The following is a 20,730-nucleotide window of genomic DNA, read 5'->3' on the forward strand; positions in this document are numbered from 1 at the left end:
CAGCACTGTTTTACTGGGTCAGGACAGGCTGCAAAACACAGGTTCTGCTCCAACTCGGTGGCAGAGAAATGCACGTCATAGAATCAAGCAGGTTGGAAGAGACCTCCAAGATCATCCAGTCCAACCTAGCACCCAGCCCTGTCCAGTCAACTAGACCATGGCACTATTGGTTTGGGTTGGAAGAGACCTTAAAGCTCATCCAGTTCCAACCCCCTGCCATGGGCAGAGACACCTCTCACTGCTCCAGGTTGCTTAAGGCTTCATTCAACCTGGTCATGAACACCTCCAGGAGGGGAACATCCACAGCCTTCCTGGGCAACCTGTGCCAGTGTCTTATTCACCCCCACTGCAAAGATTTTCTTCCTCATCTCCACTCTCAACCTCTCCTCTTCCAGTTCAAAGCCACTGTCCCTCCTCCTGTCACCCCCTTGGTGCCATGTCTAGAACATTAAAAGCCTCTTGATCTGAGCTGCATCATACTCTCCATCTGTTCTGCAAAGTTCTTGTATTACATATCCTCTAGTTAAGTGAGTACAGGCAGATTTGCCACAGATTTTAAAGCCTCCTGAAAGTTTGGTTCTGAACAGCTAAACAGATGCTCCCTGCTCCTCAATGCTGGCACATTCCTGCTGCTGCTGCCAGCTTCACCGGGGTTGGGATGATGCTGAAAACAGACCTGATGAGGACACAGAAAGGTGAGGCTTTTGCTGGAGGTGAGGGGAGGTCAGAGGCAAGAAGAGGAGGCTGAGTTTTTCAGTAGGAGCAGAGGTTCATGGTTGGCTTCAACTAGTCAAGATCATTCCCATTTGTTTTAAGGTTCTCCTAGGAAATGCGTCCAGATTTGATTCCCAGATTTAAAATATAGCTTCACCTGCTTTGGTAGATTCTTCTTTTATGGACAAATCTTGAAGTTGCAGCTAAGCAAATATTACCTAACAATGACTTAAGAGAACTTCCTTCCTATACACTAAAAATGCACATCTATCATAGAGAATTGAACTTAGCTACATCAAAACTACCAACCTGACACCAAAGTAGATTTTGTCTCAGAGCTGTGGAAGGAGGAGATGTCTATTCATTGGTGGGGGAATTAAGCATCCATTTTAATTTGTTTCCTGTCTCTGGTGCATGATTTCCCAGAGGACACGAGGAGATGGCTCCCATGACAAGTAACAGAGGAGCTCACTTACAACCTCCAGCACAGTGCTCCTTGAGAGATACCCTTTGCTGTTTATGTGAGGTTTAGCAGAAGGAAATGTGAATTAGTTTGGGTCTAGCAAGGACCCCACTGGTCATGTTCCTGCCCTTTTTATAGGCACACAGATATAAACTGGGGTTGGGTCACTGTTTGACAGGTTTCACTGGATAACAGGGTTGCCTTCTTTTCATTTTCCCTTCTGGTCCAGCTCCATTCCCACAGGATGTTCAGCCTGAGCTTCAGGTAGATTTTGAGTCATCCCAGCCAACTGTCCCAGATAACACATACTCACTCCAGCTCTTCCCAACCAGCTTCAAACAGACATTCTCTGCTTTGTTCTTACTACGTTCAGTTCAGACCTAAGGTACATCCTTGGAGAAAAAGGGGCAGCAGAACCAAAGCATCAAGCCAAAGATCACACCATCTACAAGTTGTCTGGTGGCTTATTGTGTGCTAACAGCCCAGGCATGTGAGCAAAAACAAGGATTTTGGTGCCTAGTCTGTACTAAGCCTCTGTATGAGCAGTGGGAGAGGCAAAAAGATTTGACCTTGTGCCCTGTTTTCCTCTACCTTATCATCTAACCAGCATCATGTGCCCACATGACAAATGTAACAGACAAGTTCTGGTTTCTTTTTTAAGTGGACCTAGCTAGGTTACTTGATGGCCATCAACATCTTTGTAACTTGATGCACTGCAGCTGGGTCCATCCCAGCACTGGATTTACAGCTGGACAAGGAGGTCCCTGGCTCCTGCAGCACCAGTCATGGCTAGTTGATAACAGAGCCTAGACTTTGAAAGCCTTGTGTGTAGTGTGGGTTTTTGCTTGTTTGTTTTATCTGTATTGGATTTTAAATCTAGTGAGAGAAAAATCTGATTTGATATGGCAAACCCTATACTGGGCTTGATACTGGGAAATTAGTGGTGTTTATGAACTTAAGCTGGGAATAAGGCTTGTGTTTTACAGCTGGATGGTTCCTGACTCAGAGAGGTTGCAGACTAGGTAAAGCCATATATTTGATGTGAAGAGGTAGATCACTGCTGAGCTCTGACCTGTAGATGCATTTTATGTTGTGAAAGAAACTAAAACCAGTTTATGGAGTGTTAGAATTTTTCATTGCTATGGTTGGTGTAGGGTTTGGCACATAAAACAGCTCAGCAGCAAGCTGGAGTCTGAGGAATGCTACACAGAGAGTGAGTTACTCTTATGAGGAGACAGGAGTGGATGATAAAATTAACACATTGCTTATAGCTGAAGAAATTCATTGACTTGTAACATGGTGAGCAAAAGAGTTAGGGCAGACCTTACATGATCAAAGTAATTAAACACTGAGCTGGGGCCCACGTTCTTTGGTGCAGATTCTGTATCAATAGACCAGCTCTGGATTGCCAAAAAGGCATCACATAATTTTTGAATGAGAAATCTGAGTGCCTGGGAGATGATGTTCTTGTGTGAATTCCACAGCAGAGCGGCTGTCAGCTGTCCCTGTCAGCACTTTCACAGATGCCATAATGCACAGCAAATGCTGTGGCTGCAGCTATTTGGGTTTATGGTGGTGCTGGCTTTAGGGGAAGCATCACAAATGAACAGCTAAACAAATATGTCCCTTTTCCATAGAGAATCATAGCATCATTAAGGTTGGAAGAGGTCTCTAATATTGAGTCCAAGTGTTGACCTAACACCACCACAGTGATTAAACCATGTCCTGAAGTGCCATGTCTGCATGTTTTCAGGGATGGTTGCTCCAGCTCCCTGAGCAGCCTTTTCCAATGTCTCGCCACTCTCTCAGTCAAGACATTTTTCCTAATATCCAACCAAAACCTCCCCTGTCATAACTTGAAGCCATTTCCTCTTGTCTCATCACTTGATACTAGGCAACCACCTCTCTCAAACCTCCCTTCAGCAAGCAACCTGTTCAGTGGGGGGTGTCACTGCCTATGGTGGGGGGCTGGAACTAGATGGTCTTTGAGGTCCCTTCCAACCTAAACTATTCTATAAGCTGTAGAGAGACAGAAGGTCTCCTATCAGCCTCCTCTTCTCCAGACTAAATGACCCCTGATCCCCAACCTGCTTCTTCACCAGCTCTGTTGCCCTTCCCTGGACCTGCTCCAGCAACTCAGTGTCCTTGTAGTGAGGACAGCTGCCCTGTCCCTGAAAAACGCTGCACGTGCTGCAAGCTACCACTGCTCTATTGATTGGGTAGGGCTGGGTGCTAGGTTGGACTGGATGATCTTGGAGATCTCTTCCAACCTGGCTGAACCTGTGATTCTATCTGTGGCTATTGCTTCTCACCTTTTACAATTAAGTATGTGTGTCCTTTCACTTCTGCAGGGTTACCAGAAGAGCAGCACTGAGGCCAATGCTCTGTACAACAAAGAATGATGAAAATCTGCCTCTGGCTGAGATTACCATTACAGGCTCTGATTGTCATTAGCTATGTGCACATCCTGCTCCTCAGACCCTATCTGAGGTCAGGACTAAGTGCTCTCAAGAAATGCAGGAGATAGTGTCCTTGCTAGAAAATAGGTGGGTTTAGATCAGCAGAGCAAATGAAAACAAGGGTTTGGTTTGGTTTTCAATTCAGCAGCTGAGATGCAGGAAGGCTGAAGGCCTTGGCGTGGGGATTTGTTGCAAGGCTGTTTCTCCACGACTCATGGAGATGTTTCTTGGTGTGCCAAGCAGCACAAAGCCCAGATGGGATCCAGGATAAACCTGGGCTTTCTAGACACCAGAGAATGTTTAATTCAGTAAGTGACCCTGCTGTTAAAATGTTCATTAGAGGTAGTCTCTTTTGATAAGGCATAGAAATGCTGACAGAGCACAACTTCCCTCCTCCCAGAATGAGCCTTTCCATATCACTTGGTGTTGTACAGACCAGGTAGAGAATCTATGACTTCAAAAAGGTGCTTGTCCCCAAACTTGCCCATGATCATGTCTACACCATTAGTTGGGTGTCAGGTCAGATGCATGTGGTCTTCTGAGGTTACTGGCAGCACTGCTGAGTCCCATGTTAGGTAGGTGAGCTGATGTTACTGTGTGAGGTTTGGCTGTGCTTGCTGTCTGCTTTCTCTTACGTATTATTCCATGTGAGAAAACAAGCCAGGTGACCAACTGATTAATTAATCTTCTGGGGAACTTGTGGTTGTCCTGCCATAATCTGAGATGACAAGAATGTGATGTCTTGAACTGTGTGGTTTGCAAATGCCTTCCATGCACAGGTCTGAAATGGTTTATTAATGGGATAAATCTCATTGTTTCTGATGAGTTATCTTTGTGTGGCACTTTCAGCATGGCAGAAGTTTATCTAGGAGACATCTTTTGCCAGGAAATATGTACATGGTTAGCAAACAAATCTAGGAGTCCTTTGTGACTGGTTTGCAGCCCAGGTGAACTGGTCACAGTAGACACCCAAGTTAGCCATGCCTTGATTTTTTTAAAGCTCTCCTTTCTTGCAATTGGATAGGGAAACCAACTTTTGATCCCATCCGGTTTTGCCCACTTAATCCTCCTGGCTTAGGCTCTTTCTACTGAATCCCTGCCCAGCTTTAGCCTCTCCTTGTCTGCTAAGCAAGTGCTGGGTGTCTGTGAGATTATGGGCTGAGGTTTGCTGTCAGGTAGCACCAAGCTGCTCACTGCTCTGTGCACGTCGAGGGTCCCTGTCCTGTGATGGGTTTGAAAGTTTTAAAGACTACTTGGTCGCTGTATTTGTAAGTTTTATTCTATTTTGTCCTTCTCGGTAACCTGCTTTCCAGTGAGCAAAGGCAGCTGGTAGCTCAGCTCTGCGAGATGAAGCCCACTGGAGACCGCTGGCTGGAGCAGCAGCGGTTCCTGGCCAGCAGGCACCTGCTGCAATTTCTCCTCTGCCCTGCAGGTGGTGCTGTTGGACCACTTTGCAGCCGTCCGCGGTCGGTTCCAGCTCAGCCCCTGCGTGGATGGTACCAGCCCGGGCGGGCACATTCCCAGGCACAGCAGCAGCAGCTTAGCTGGGCAGTGCTCAGCATCCACCTGCTCTTGGGTGGGTGCGAGCGCAGAAGTCTTGCGTGGCCCCAGGGTTACCCAGATCCTGGGTGGGTTTGGGAAAATTGGGCACCTACATGCTGGAGTCCAGCACTCTCCTGAGGGATCTTGTAGGTACAACCCTGAGCAGGGTGGGCAATATCACATGTTGACACAGGCAGCCTGAGGTGGTGGCTACTCACTTAACACCTTCACCTGGGTGGATGGCCAGAGTTTTTGTGAGATTCACTCAACTCCTCTTCAGTTGAAGCTGCTGCACTGTAGCTGCAGGAGAAAAGCAGCTCTGGGAATTCTGGGTGATTTCTTCTGAGAAGCTGGTGCATGGAGCACAAAGCTGAGAGAGGGCAGTGGGCTGCTACAAGGATATTATGCTGCTGGTCAGGTTTCTGTGATACATAATGTGGTGTTTTGCCTGCTCACAAGCCTGCCTTGGAGGCCCTGGGGTCATTCCTGTCTTACAAAGGTTTGGGAAGAATATCTTGTCTTTCCTGGGCTTGACAATTCAGATGTCCATGCCAGGAGTCTGCTGTGTCCTCTGCAGTTGTCCTGTGCTCTGGAATGCTCTCTCTCCTGTGCTGCACAGAGCGAGAGTGGCTTAGCTCACAGCTGGGAGTCTCTCCGTTGTGTTTTCTCTTTTCTCTGCACACACTGAAATCACAGTGCCTCTTTAAAGTCAACGATGTGGGAAATCACCTCTCCTTCACCTTTTCCCTTCGGACCTGACTGCGGAATTACTTCAGCCCCAAGGAGAGGGCAGTTACTTAAGGTTGAATTTAGTCGTAACTGAGCTAAAGAGTTGTTTGTCTTCTCCTAAGGTGGTGTGAACACTCCAGGCAGCAATGAGCTGCCCTCTCAGCTCACACACCTGTCTCAGCTTCAGCAGCAAGCCCAGCTCCGCGCTGCTGGCATGCACTGCTCTGGGTGGAACAGACGCAGGTGCAGCCAGCCCAGCGGCAGAGCCCCGGGCAGAGCCCCGGGCGGTGCGGCAGGGCTCCGTGCAGCACATGTGTCCCACACGTGCGCGGGGGCAGCGCAGAGGTGTCCGTGCGAAAAGCACCAGAAACAGGCTGAAATGCCTTTGCCTTTTGATTTCCGCTCGGCATTGCCTTGTGGATGAGGTGTCAAGAGCTTTGAACTTCCCCAGCCTGGAAGCTTTGGGTCGTTGCTCGTCTGCTGGGCGCAGAGGCTGTGCCACACGTCTCGCAGTGACCGTGCCGGCGTGAATGGCTCCCATATGGCTGCACGGAGCAACGCAGCCGCTGCTGGCTGCTTTCAGCTATGCAAACTCAACAATGATCTCCTGGTAGACCTATTGCTATTTCTGTCTTTCTGCCAGGCACTTCATGCTTAAGCTTTCATCAGATCAATTTTCTTCCTTTGAAAGAAAAGTAGCAGGTTAACCTGCGTGTGAAGGAAATGGAAAACACTCCTCTGCCTCTCCCCAATGTGCTGTGCAGGTGTGGAGTGGCTTAGGAGAAGTGGTAAAAACAATTAGTCGAGTATGGACTGGAAACAGCAATAGTATCCAGCTCAGAGGTTTGCCTGGGTTTGCTGTAAGCGTATAAAGATCAGCTCAGGGGTTGAATGGAGGTTTGTTGGATGCTCTTTTCTAAAGATCAGCTCAGAGGTTTGCTTGGGTTTGCTGTAATCATATGAAGATCAGCTCAGGGGTTGAATGGAGGTTTGTTGGATGCTCTTTTCTAAAGATCAGCTCAGAGGTTTGCTTGGGTTTGCTGTAATCATATAAAGATCAGCTCAGGGGTTGAATGGAGGTTTGTTGGATGCTCTTTTCTAAAGATCAGCTCAGGGGTTTGCCTGGGTTTGCTGTAATCATATGAAGATCAGCTCAGGGGTTGAATGGAGGTTTGTTGGATGCTCTTTTCTAAAGATCAGCCCAGAGGTTTGCCTGGGTTTGCTGTAAGCGTATAAAGATCAGCTCAGGGGTTGGGTGGAGGTTTGTAAAGGGTGGATGTGCAAATGAATGTTGCTCTGGGTGGATTTTACAGGTTTCTGCTGTTTTTTAGAGCTTCTTGTCTCTTGTATGGACTTTCCATCCCCAGGCCCCCTGTCTCAAGGAGGTGGAAATAGGGAACAAGGGGTAGAGAAATGAGGATTGATTTTATTTTTTTGGCCCATGGGGCCAGAGTCTCCTGACTCTGGAGAGAGAGAAGACATGTGGTGGGGGCTTTGAAAGCAGGACCAAAGCAGAAGTTGGTTCCTCCCCAGCAGTGCTCCTGGGGACTTCTGGCAGTTTGTGTCTGAAGCCCAGAGTCCTCTCTCTGCTTGTGTGTCTCAATATCTCTCCGCTCTACAGAGCTCCACAGAATAGAGCAGCTCAGAGACAACAGAGGCTCCCGATAAATCATTCCTCCCTCACTTCTCTCTCCCTTCCTCTCATCCCAGATGGCTAAAGTGTCTTTATTATTTAAAAAACACCCCACATGCACACACACACACAAAATATATACTTAAAATAATAACAATTAAAAAAGCCCTGGTGAGAGAGACAGGCACAAGGCAAAGGAAAAGGAGAGGTTTAGGCAGTGAGCCACAAATAAGCACCATCAATCACAGAGCAGTCAAAAACGTACGTGTGTTGGTACCTGCTAGTTATTGGCAGTACTGAAGAAGTCTCCTGAGTACAATCTTCAGGGCTCCTTAGATAAATAAATAAATTTAAAGAAAGATATATTTTTTTTCCATGTTCCTCTGAAAAACTGCTTGTCAGCACTGGAATGGCAGGTGCATTAACTCCCTAAGAACCAGATTATGCCCTGCCTGGCAAAAAGATGCAAACACAGATAAATAAGATGTCAGTCAACTCCTGTATCCTCTCAAGTTCTTCTGATGGGGAGGATGTCAAACTCTAAATACAGCCTGTCATGTTAATGAGTCTAGGAAAACAGAGAGGTTGCAGTGCATACAGGAGTTAGTTATCCTATTTGCATACTGACCCCAGATTTACATCTGTCCAACACATGTTTTTTTTCCCTTCTGTTCATACTCCACGAGGCTAGCAGAAAAGTTGAGACGTCTGTGGTATCACTCCCCCAGCTGCAGTCCTCCCCTGCAATAAGGCAGTTGGACTTGAGAAGCTGTCCCAGTGCTACCAAATCTCCCGGCAGCCGCAGTGTGCCTTAATGCCTCCTCCAGCTGCTCCCACCTTTAGCCCCTCCCTGGACTTCTCCTTCCTCCTGTGACCCTCCCAAGCACTGGCAAATGACATTCTGGTGCCTGCTCACTCCTGGGCCTTGTAGCTCTGAAATGTTCCCTCTGAAAACCAAAATAGCTCTCTGAGCTGCTGTCTTTTCCTCTTAGATCAGTATTACACCCTCCCATCTCTTGGCTTTGCCTTTTTTCTCCTTAATTATGGACTTACAGTTGCTGGCAGCAAGGCCTTGGCTGTTCTGCAGTGGTTCTGCAACATCTCTGGAGCTGCACCCCATACTTTTCATACATTATTTTAATCCAGGAGACTCACATTATTGTCAGTGGAAGTCCTGAAGGAGTGAAGTCCTGCCCCAGGATGAGTGAAGATGGAACAGCCTAGTGCCAGAAGACAAATGGATTTGGGGAAATGGCCATTAGCCCTTCCCTGAACTTGACAATGTGTTTCCTACAGATTCCTATCTCATATGGGAAGAGGCTGATTATCTATAGCTGTGGGTGAGCCAGCTGCTCCTAGGTCAACCTCCAACCCTTTCAAGGACAGAAGAGATTGCTGCCTGTTTCTGCTCACCCTCTGCAGGGGTGTACCAGCAAAGGCCAGTCAACCAACAATGTATGATGGAAGTGAGCAGGGAATGAGCTCCCACTGTGCCTGTTGACAGGAAAATGTCTTCTTCATTATAAGAGCTGCTCAGCAGCAGACCTTGCAGAAGGACTTCTTTCTCTCCAGTGCCTTGATCACAGAATCATTGAATGGATTAGGTTGGAAGGGACCTCAAAGCTCATCCAGTTCCAACTCCCTGCCATAGACAGGGACACTTCCCACTAGAACAGGTTGCTCAAGGCCTCATCTAACCTGGCCTTGAACATCTCCAGGGAGGGAGTATCCACAACTTCCCTGGGCAACCTGTGCCAGTGTCACACCACCCATACTGTAAAGAGCCCTTTTCTAACATCCAGTCTAAATCTCCCCTCTTCCAGTTTAAACCCATTACCCCTCTTCCTGTTATTACAAGACATTGTTAGTAGTCCCTCCCCAGCCCTCCTGTAGCCCCCTTCAGATACTGCAAGGTTATTACAAGGTCTCCTCAAAGCCTTTTCTTCTCCAGGCTGCAGAGCCCCAACTCTTGTCGCCTGTCCTCATAGCAGAGCTGCTGCAGCCCTCTAAGAATCTTTGTGACCCTCCTCTGGACTGGCTCCAACAGTTCCATGTCCTTGTGTTGGGGGCACACAGTACTGCAGGTGGGGTCTGAGGAGAGCAGAGTGAAGGGGCAGAGTCCCCTCCCTTGCCCTGCTGGCCACACTGCTCTTGCTGCAGCCCATCTGGGCTGCGTGCGCACACTGCTGGCTCATGTTGAGCTTTTCATCAGCCTTTATCAACCAGTCTACTGATCTTATTCAGTACACTCATGTACATGATCTGGCTGACTTTCAGGGTCTCATTCTTGGGTTTTGCATATCCAATCAAGATAATAATCACAGGTTCATAGAATACTTTGTGTTAGAAGAGACCTTTAAGTGTCACCTGGCCCAACCAATGGGCAGTCAGCAGGAACATCTGCAACTAGAGCAAGTTGCTCAGAGCCCCAAACCACCTTACCTGGAATGGGTTCAAGGATGGGACATCTAATACCTCTTTGGGCAACCTGGGCCAGTGTTTCACCAGCCTCAGTGTAAAAAAAAAGTTCTTCCTTCTCTTGTCTGAATCTCCCTCTTTAAGTTTGAATCATCAGCCCTTGTCCTGTCACAACAGGCCCTGCTCAAAAGCCTGTCCTCATCTTTCTTATTGGTCCTTTTAAGTACTGAAAAGCCCCAAGGCGGTCTCCTTGGAGCCTTCTCCAGGCTGAACAACCCCAACTCTCTCAGCCTGTCCTCACAGTAGAGGGCTAGGTGACAGTTTCACTGCTGAATGCCTCCTTGCAGTTCACTGCTGCCCTTCCTTTTGCTGCAGCCAATCCCTCATTCAGCTCAATTCAGACCCCTTGTGCTGCATCCAGCCCTGTCCCAGGGTGTGAATTAGCCGTGGCTAGAGTAGGCTTTGCACAGTGATCCTGGGTGGCAGCTGGGTGTGTTTCAGTGCAGTCACCTGAAGGCAAGAGAATCTTTGCTTCATTGTAAATTCATGGAGCTGTTTGCTTCTCCATGGGGGTGTTTTGATAACACACACAGTGCATCATGAGTCTGGTGCTGGCCGTTCTGTCACATAGTGGAAATGTTTCTACAAGGGCTCACTTTTGTTTTTTCCTGGCTGGATTTTGAATTAATAAGATGCAAAGATTCATAATCTCCCCCAAATGTATTGTCAGGGACACCCTTTTGCTGGAGTGAGCACAGAGTGGGGATCTGAGCTTTGAGAATGGTTTCCTGTGCAGCAGTAGTAGCCTCCTAAGGAAGATCCCATTTCAGGGTAAGAAGACAATTAAATTGGGATTTATCTATTACCAGTACAGGATTGAAAAGTAAACCAACCAACCAATCAACCAAAAAAAGCTGCTATGGAAGTGCCCAGGAGCAGATCTGTCTGCTTGATCTGTGGCTGGCTAAAACCTAAGCAGAATCTTGCACCTCCAAATGCAGCAGAGCCGCTCGTCACAGTGCGGAACCAGCCCCATTTCCTGACCCAGGCAGGAGAATTTCTCCACCAGATAGGCAAACTGGGTCTTCTTAATTTTTATTTATTCCTTTGTAATGCCTTTTTTGGAGGCTGTTCTTTTCTGTTTGCACCTACAAGTTCATCCTTGAGCTTCTGATGGGCAGCAGAGCTGGAGACATCCCTTCAGTGGGTGCAGCTCGTGTACGAGGTGAGAACGTTTGGTTCAGAAATTCTCAAGCAACCTTCTTGTAGAGGTCAGAAAATGGTACACAGGCAAAGCAGGCAATAACTCCAGGGCCTGGGATGCAGCAGGTATAGCCCAGAGATCCCTTTTCTTATGGAATAAGGAAGGTGCTTGTGGGGAGAGAAGTAATCACACCGAACAACTGCAGACTGGTTTCAACTGGAAGTTGTGTGGCCTCTGTGCTTTGAGCTGTGCCCTTCTTCAGCCCAGCAACTTTCTCTTCCAGACCACAGCTTTATTTAATTTCGATCCTACCACTGGCAATGGTTTTGCAATGGGCTGTGGGTTAGGAAAAAGCAGATAATTTTTCCTTGAGCAAAAAGAGGAGATGACATTGCACAGCAAAATAGAGCAAAAAATAAGTTGTTGGCCCTTTTTCTTCTCTGCCTTGTTTCTACGTGTGATGCCAGCAAAAGAAATTGTATTTTAGAGCAATTTAATAAAAGAATTACTTTTAGTTCTAATTCTTTTCCCTTCCTTAGAGCATCAACAACAAAAAGAAAGCCACAAGATGGAGCTCTGGGGCTTTCCACTGGAGCTGGGCTGGCTTCACGGGTGAAAAAAAAGCCGTTTGGAGCCCTCCAAATGATGAGGTTTATTAATTTTTCACTCCGTTTAATTTTTACATTCGCTTTAAACTGGTAAATGTTATAGCTGGTATAATTGTAAATTGTTGCCACTCGAAGGTATTTACTTTTCCTTTTTAAGCCTGGAACTTCTTGTTTGTAGTTTTAGGATTGTAGCAGGGTACCAATTCTCAACCTCCAGGACAGCTGGCATCACGAAGATGGTGTGAGACTGTATTATGCTTCTGAAGGACAGCCTGGCCGTGTTGGGGAGCCTCTCAGACCTACCCAGCTCGGTATGCAGGTATCAGACTCTGGCCCTCCTGTCTGGGTAAGGCAATGAGACACGGTTTGGAGTGCTGCTCTTCCCTCGTAACCAACGAGCATGGCTGATTACATGTGAACCAGCACAGTGACTGAGAACAGAATTCTTCAGCTAAAACTGAAGTGTTTTAGTTATATAGAAACGATTAAGAAACTAAATAATTCAATATTCCACTCTTTCTTTCTTTATTTCGCTTTCTTTCTGTCTTGCCTTTCTTTCTTTCTGTCTTGTCTTCCTTTCCTCCTTTCTTGTCTTCCTTTCCTCCTTTCCTCCTTTCCTCCTTTCCTCCTTTCCTCCTTTCCTCCTTTCCTCCTTTCCTCCTTTCCTCCTTTCCTCCTTTCCTCCTTTCCTCCTTTCCTCCTTTCCTCCTTTCCTCCTTTCCTCCTTTCCTCCTTTCCTCCTTTCCTCCTTTCCTCCTTTCCTCCTTTCCTCCTTTCCTCCTTTCCTCCTTTCCTCCTTTCCTCCTTTCCTCCTTTCCTCCTTTCCTCCTTTCCTCCTTTCCTCCTTTCCTCCTTTCCTCCTTTCCTCCTTTCCTCCTTTCCTCCTTTCCTCCTTTCCTCCTTTCCTCCTTTCCTCCTTTCCTCCTTTCCTCCTTTCCTCCTTTCCTCCTTTCCTCCTTTCCTCCTTTCCTCCTTTCCTCCTTTCCTCCTTTCCTCCTTTCCTTGCTTTCCGTCTTTCCTTGCTTTCCGTCTTTCCTTGCTTTCCGTCTGTCTCTCTCTCTCCCCGGGTTAACCTCTCCTCTGCAGTGTTCTCCTTTTCCAAGCGCAGTGGTGCTAAGGATGTCAGATCTTTTCAGCCCTGACTGCTGTTATGACAGGGCTGGAGTGTTTAATTATGATTGTGTTGCACAGACGAGGTGATTCTGACTTGCTGCAGTCTGGCTGTAAGAGCTCTGCACACATGCAGCTGCAAGTGACAGGGAGTTTCTACTTGTCTCTATTTAGGCTCTCCAGCTCACACACAGAGAGGAGCAGGAGACCCTGGTAGCTGGTGGTCTCCCAGAATATCATTAATTCATTAACTGACAGAAGCAAATATTTTCTGAAACCTTTATGAACCAGTTTTGAGCTGGGATGTGCAGCAACAGTTACTAAAAATGTTCTTTCCTCCCTTATGGAAGGTCACATTTTTGTTAGAAATCTGAACCACTTGCCCGAGGCTTCCAGAGAAACCAGGCTGAGAGAAGGTGAGGAGCACTGCAGGAAACCTCTCTTAAAAGTGCTGTGAACTTTATGAGGAGTTGCTCTTTTACTTGTGTGGAAGAGAAGTTTGGGCCAAGGTAGAGCTGATCCCGTTCTGAATAATTCATGAAGAGCATTTATTCCCTTGCTATGTGCACAGGGTTGGAGCAGGCTGTTTTTCCTCCATGCTCCTCCGTTCATTTCGTGCTGCATGTTTTGTGACTTACCCTTTTGCTGTGTATTCTTGACCTGCTCCTTCAGTCAGCCCGAGGGGTAGCTCACTGGCTGGTACTCTTCTGCCTTGACAAGACAGATGTGAGATGGATTTTTGTGTTTTAAATCTAGATTACTCCAACCAGCAATTCCTCTCGACATTCCTGCCAGGAGGATCCTGTGCTAAAAGTCATCACAAACAGCAAAAAGGAAGACCAAAAGCTGCTTGTTTTGGTTCGATTTGCTAACTCAAGGAAACAAGGGATTTATATCTTTTACTGGGCACTTAGTTGTGAGCATTATTGCTTTTTAGAACTCAAATAGCTGCTCCAAAGGACTTGAAAATACACTTTTCCTTTTGAAGGTCTGTCACTGCTTTGGGTCATTAATTAGAGGTAATTGTCAGAAGTGGACAAGGCTACAGCTTCCTGAGTGGTAGCCAGAAGAAAAACGAGGTGGTACTTTGTTCAGACCTTTGCAGTTCCTTTGTAAAACATTGCTGCTCCTTAAATAGAATTGAACTGCTCCTACACCCTCCTCTCTTCCCACTGCAGCCTAGTAATAAAGCAAATATCAAAATGGCTAAACCCACTGAATGAAGCAGGGGCAGCTCTGCACTGCCCAGGGCATCTTCAGTGGTGCTCAGGTTCGTCTTCAATGACTTCCCTTTAAGACCATCAATGTATTTCTGACTCACTAGCATTTACTATTCAATTTTCAAACCACTTTCTCTCTCGTCTCCATCCCTACAGTGCCTCAGAACCCCTTCCCCAGCATGCTGGTCCCCAGCCGCCGGTTGCAGGCAGCCGAAGCTGCGCGGTTTCGTGGTTCTCCTGCATCTGCTGTTGATATTTCCCGGTGGGTGCAAGGCTGACACCAGCGAAGCAAATAAATTCTTCAGTCCTAGAAACAGCAGAAAGCCCAGCATGGCTCAGCCCAGCCCTTTGGATGGGAATAACAGACACCTTCCAACTTCTGACAGCGGGGACAGGAAACTGATGGATGTCTTAATATATTTACGCCTGGCGTCTTGAGCAAGCGCTGTGCTGGTGGGAAGGGATATGTTTGCAATTAAAGCCAATGAGTTAGCTGAGGGTTTTTTTCCCTCCCTTTTTTATCCTTTTTATTGTGTTTTGCTCTGTCTTTTTAAAAGGGAAAAAAAAAAAAAAAAGAGAGAGAAAGAACTTAGGAGTTTTCAATAGTACAGAATTGCTTTTGGAAAGGAGAATCTGCCGAACCAAAAGCAGCTCTTTTGCAAGTAGGGAAATAAGGATGCTAAGATCTCCCTCTCTTTTCCTGCTCTCAGTCATCCAATGATTTGATTAAAACAAAATCAAAAACTTTAGAAATATTAAAACCTAGTAAAAGAAACCCCCCTAAATGTAATAATGATAACATAGACATTTTAATCTTAGGAGCATTTATCTCTCCTTTGTATTTAACAATCCAAAGTCCTCATTTCTGGAGCTTCACAGAATACATCACAATATTTTGACTATTAATTTGTTCTTCCCCCTCTTTTTTTTCTCCCAAGGAATAAGAGAGTTATTAATTATACTCTTATCCTTAAGTGCTAGTAAAGCTTTAAGTTAACATTTCCTAATAGGCATTTAATTCTGATTTAATAAGACAATTATTGTATTATAAACAAATATCCATTGATTATTAAACACATTTATTTTGGATTAGCAGCAGTTCCATAGATATGATAGCCATTAAACATCAATGAAAAGACTTCCATTAACAAACTGATTTATTTACCATGGCATAAGTGTTCTGTTCAATCTAAATTAAATATCTATTTGGGAATCCTTGTTACCAAAGGCAGCTCCGTGTTTGAATGAGGCACAAAAAGCATTTCCAGTTCAGATTGGTGAGATGCAATCTCAGAAATAATCAATCTGTACATATAAAAAAAGAGACTTTGGTTACTGCCAGATAACTAATTATACAGGCACAGCCTTTGTGCATGTCTGTGTGAGATATTCTTTGTTATTTCCTTTCTTCTGAACTTTGATGCTGTTTAAAAATAAATTGGATTACCCAGTGGTTATTTACACTGCTTTTATTTCTCCCATCTTTGAATTCTTTTCAAATTTAAAACCTGAAGGTCACCAACGTTTTAGAGCAGTTTATTATTCATGGATATTGCAAAATTTCCAGGGAGAAAAAAAAAAATTGCTTTCTTTTAAAAATTGGAATGCAGGACAAGAACTGTCAGATTGGCTGCACCGGGCAGGATCCTGCACTGCTTTAGAGCTGCAATTCGGCTGCAGAAAGCAAAACATAGGATTAACCCAATTCTTTATTAGCAGCAGTCATTGAAATCTGACCACAGACAACGTGTGGCATAGGTATTTGTGACAAGGTGACAGGATATCTATTTTATTTATGTTCTTTTGTTTTTTTTGGCAGGCTTTTCCACATGATTTTATGGCTCTGGTCAATTCACAGGAGTGAAACAACTGCAGTTAGCAGAGATGTTCCTTTCTTTTCATTTCATTTCTTAAAACCAGATATTAAACACAACTGTGGACCCCCTTAAGCCAGCAAGACAATGGAGAGTAGTTCCTACCTGTTACATCTCTGGGTTGTTTTAAGATGCTCTTTTTAAAAGGAGGCTTAAAAGTTGTTGTTTTCTTTTTTTTTCTCTGTTTCAATACCTCAGGTAGATGCATTGATCCCCCTAGAAAGAGCAACCAGCTTTTGCTCTGCAGGTGTCCCCAGACAAAGCTCTTGGGGCCAGCACTTCGGTGACCTGTTTAACTTTGGGTGTTTCCCAGGAAGATGGGAGGAACTGGGGATTTGCCTGCTGTTTTGTATTCATTTATGTCTTCTGTATCTTATTGGGCTCCTGGAGGTAAGAAGTCTCCTCCACCCTGAACTGCAGCAGTGGGACAGGGGGGATGTAGGGCGTTGAAGAGTAGCAGAGTGAATTCACCCTCCTGCTTGCTTTTTGCTTTGCTCAGGGCAGCATCAGAAGCAGCATCGTTGGAGGTTCAGACTGGAGCAGCAGAAGAAAACGCTCCTCTGAAAAAGTACAGGTGCCTTGTGAAACCTGCTGCTGCCCAGGCTTGGGAGAGACTGCTGCTGAGGCTCAGCAGAGATCAGGTAGGGCAACGGTGGGAGGTCACGTGGAGATAGATCTCAGTGTTGCTTTGTGAGGGACTGATTTCTTCCTCTCTGCATCAGGAGGAAATGCTCTGTGAATGTAGAATGCCTGTCATGGTCCTGTCCATGAACCCCAGCAGAGTAATCAGGCACTTAGGGACGAAGGGACATCAGAAATGTTGCATTTAAGCTGTCCCCACTGCAGCAGTCATCTTGTTTTCAAGTCCACATAACTTCACATCCCATTCAGATGTTGTCAGTTCCAGGGGTGGTAGCAGAGGGCAGCCCTGACTGGGTGATTGGGATATCTCTGTCCCAGCTGGATGAAAATGTAGGGGATGCTCTTTCTATAGAGCAGCAAATTTGGCCAGGACTGGCAAAGTAGCAGAGGTTAAATGAACTGTGTTCAGATTTTCATACTGTGGCATTGCGTTTCTTGAGGCCACATATAAACATCCTGGTTGCTACTTCTGATCTCCTTCCACTACAGCTCTAGGAAAACCATTTGGACTAAAATATGGTCAAAGGATGCTCACATGGAGACTCCACTCATCTGCATTGGATCTGGGAACAGTAGGTGGTGAAGGATAAGGGATGCTTTCTCTCTGGCAGCTTTCTAGTATTTGACAAAAATGCAGTAAGCTTGTGAAAGGGCATTGGAGTTACTCCTCTGCTTCCCCCTTGTGCAAAGGGCCCAGCAAAGCCACTGACAATTTTGCCCAAAAGCAGAAAGTGGAGATGAGTTCTGATTTAGTTGTTTCTCTTGTGCATCATTGCTTCATTGTGTGTGCTGGGTGACATAGCTCCTCCTATAGCTAGCCACTAATGGGTCACCTCTTCCCTCAGTAATAAAAGACATTGTTAAAGTCTTCTTAAGACTGAAAGATGAGGGACTAGAGTGAGAATGAGTGAGATGCAAGGCTGCCCTCCTTCACCAAACCATGCTGAAGATGCATCCTACTCATCTCTGCTTTCAATTAAAACGTAGTTTTTAATCAAATGATCAACTTAAAGGTGGGGAATTTGCCCAAAAGTAGTTGATCCTAAGTTGTGATAGGAAACACTTCTTTAGAGATGCTACTATGGATGGTGTCATCAGGTCTGGAGCTGGCAGCAGAGGTTTTTCCTTGCATGGAAAAGCTGGAATTAGTCAGAAATGCCTTCCTTGCTTTCCCATTTCAGTTTTGCAGGATGATTTCTGCCTGGTTATTACTGACAGGGCTCTCATGCTGATGCCACAGCCTGACAGCTCTGCTTGTTGTGGGGTTCCTATGTTTCTTTCCCACCTATTTCCTGCATCTTCTATATTATTGCCTTTAAATCGTTCTTCCTTTAATTGGCTCAGGAGAAAGGCCTCCTTCCTTTGCCTCTTAACTTTTCTTTCTCCCTCCCTATAAAGTATTTAGGAAAAAAAAAACCACTAAAACTGCAGAGTATGTAAACTACAGATCATTAGAGGTTGTGAGTTTTTTGTTGTTGTTGCTGCTGGTTTGTTGTTTGGTTTGTTGGTGGTTTATTATTATTATTATTTTAAAGGCTAGGTTCAGCAAAATGCTGTTTTCTCCCAGGCTCTGGGTCTCTATTTAGATGATTTTTTTTCCCTAGCTCTGGGTTTTTATTTATTTTTATATTTATTCATTAGATAGGCCCACAGTCAAGGAGAAGGGGAACGAGGGGTTATTAATCTTGCCTGTCATCCATTCACAGATGTGAAGTTCACACCACAGCAAATGTGAAGTCAGCAGTACGCACCCACAAGGTGGAAACTTCAAGCAGAACAGAACGGGGGTGGGAGAAGGAGAACAGGAGGGGCTGGGGAGGGAGGAGGGGTGAAAAAAAAGGGAGAAGAAAAAAAGAAAAGGACAAGGGAGAGATGAATGACAAAAGGGAGGGGAGAAGGATGGATGAAGAAGGGAAATGGAAAGAGAAATGAGACAGATGGAAAAGGGTAAAGAGGAAAGGCAGATAAGAGAGAAGAAAATCTGAAGAAAGAGGAGGGCAGAAATGAGAGATACTGAGACAGAATATTTCAGATAGGATGTTAATGTAGCTGGGCCTGTCTGGGTGCTTGGATGTCCTGAAGATGTGAAGGGTAATCACTCTCTCAGCATGTACATGCTATTGATATGTTAATATCATTTTCTTTTTTTTCATCTGAAAGCAATGAAGTTTTCAAACTGGCTGATTAACTGGGTCTGGCTGGTCCTGTGTACCTACACACAAACACATGGCATGTATAAATATTTATGCTCTACACACAACAGGGTCTGTGAATCCCCATAAAACAGCAGCCAGCGTTCAAAGTGCTCTTGGTATTGCTGTGACATTGGGCAGACGTGTTCATGCTGATATAACCCACTGCAATATCAATCCTAATACAGCTTTTTGGGGACACAAGATGTAAGCAGGCAGCATTAATGGAATCATTGGATATGTTAAATAACAACCCATGATATTGCCATGTGTGTGTGGGGGGTGTCTCAGATCACATCTGGCTATAGGCCATGTGATATGGACAGGCTTTACAATAGGTTGGCTTACAGGGTTTTAAAAAATGAGTAATTTCTCTTTTGTGTTGTGAGACTTAGCTCCTAAGAGAGCTGTGAGGCTTAGATATTCACACATCCTGCAAATAAGTTGTGGAATCATTGCTTTAGTTTGTTTACTGAGATGGCCATATAGAGCAGTAACTCCTGTAATGAATGAAATGTTCCTTTTGGGCAGCTCACAAGAGGGAGTGGCATGGCTGGGTGCTAAGTTGGACTGGATGATCTTGGAGGTCTCTTCCAACCTGGTCGATTCTGTGATTTTATGATTCCCCCAGCTCCAGTCCCTCACAGCAAAGCCAGGCTACTCATTCCTTCTCTGAGTATTCCAGAATTCCTGCAAGTTCAAGCTCATGAGTAGTTTTAAACTACTACAACAACAATTTAGTTGGGGGGGCTCCAGAGCCAACCACAGTGTCAGGCTTTCTGTGGGGCTGGGCAGAAGATAGAGAGAGGCAGGTGGAAAATCCTCAGCTTCCTGTAAAAGCCAGCAAAGGTAGCCTGGCACTTCTTGGGTTCCTTTTTTTCTCTTTGAAAAGATTAAAGACCTGCTCTTACTTATGCTGGCTGGAGAAATTCTAGCTGTCTGAAGTCTAAAGCTAAAATCTAAGCCTAAAAAATGCACTCAGAGTATTTACCCCTTGTTTGCAGGACAGAGGAAAACATTTAGTGTAGTTTACAGAAATCTTACTGCCTATCCCTGGAATCCTTCTATGAAAGAGTCATTTGTTTCAGAGGTAAATGTGCTTTATCTTACATGCAGATACAGAATAATTCATGTATAAGCTTTACATTTGGGTTGGTAAGGAAGACAGCCTGCACTTGTTTAGTAACCCCCACTTGTTTACTGGATTTTTGGTGCTCAGAAGATTTCTGCTGGCTCCTGTGAGCTGCTGTCTATCTCTTACAGACACACTAGGGTTTAAATGGACCTGATTTGTTCTTGTATCAGTTCACATTAGCCAGCCTGGGTAAATCAAGGAAACAGCTACGTAATTTATACCATATGTTAATATTTGCTGTACTACTGCAGCCATACTACAAGGTGGCTGAGGTTTTTCTGCCACTGAGCTCACCCTGATGATCAGAGCTGTGAAGTCAGACTTCTCCTTTGCTTTAAGCACAAAGAGCACTATGGAAGCTGTCCTTGTGGGACTGCATGGGAAAGATCTTGATTTAAGGGTCATTAAAAATCTCCTATATGATATTAACCCTTCTCATTAGAATCATAGAATCAGTCAGGTTTGGAAGGGGGCACAAAGATCATCTAGTTCCAAACCCCCTGCCATGGGCACAGACACTGTACCCTAGAGCAGGCTGGACAGAGCCTTAAACACCTCCAGGCATGGGACCTCAACCACCTCCCCAGGCAACCCATTCCAGGCTCTCACCACTCTCATGCTGAACAACTTCCTCCTCATGTCCAGTCTGAATCTCCCCACCTCCAGCTTTGCTCCATTCTCCCTAGTCCTAACACTCCCTGATATCCTGAAAAGTCCCTCCCCAGCTTTTCTGTAGGCCTCCTTCAGATCCTGGAAGGCCACAATAAGGTCACCTGAGAGCCTCCTC

At 45.6% G+C, this 20,730-nt stretch overlaps 1 long non-coding RNA gene across 2 annotated transcripts; it reads left to right on the forward strand.

Moving 5' to 3' along the window:
* Positions 1–11,961: 11,961 nt before the first annotated feature.
* On the forward strand, positions 11,962–15,561 carry LOC135188324 (uncharacterized). Of its 2 annotated transcripts, none has more exons than XR_010307658.1 (2): positions 11,962–12,089; positions 14,257–15,561. It is a non-coding gene; the product is annotated as an uncharacterized LOC135188324 (long non-coding RNA). The 2 variants fall into 2 exon arrangements; XR_010307659.1 differs by having other exon boundaries at positions 11,962–12,081.
* The last annotated feature ends 5,169 nt before the right edge of the window (positions 15,562–20,730 follow it).

Source organism: Pogoniulus pusillus, chromosome 29, assembly GCF_015220805.1.
Source record: "Pogoniulus pusillus isolate bPogPus1 chromosome 29, bPogPus1.pri, whole genome shotgun sequence".
NCBI lineage: Eukaryota > Metazoa > Chordata > Aves > Piciformes > Lybiidae > Pogoniulus > Pogoniulus pusillus.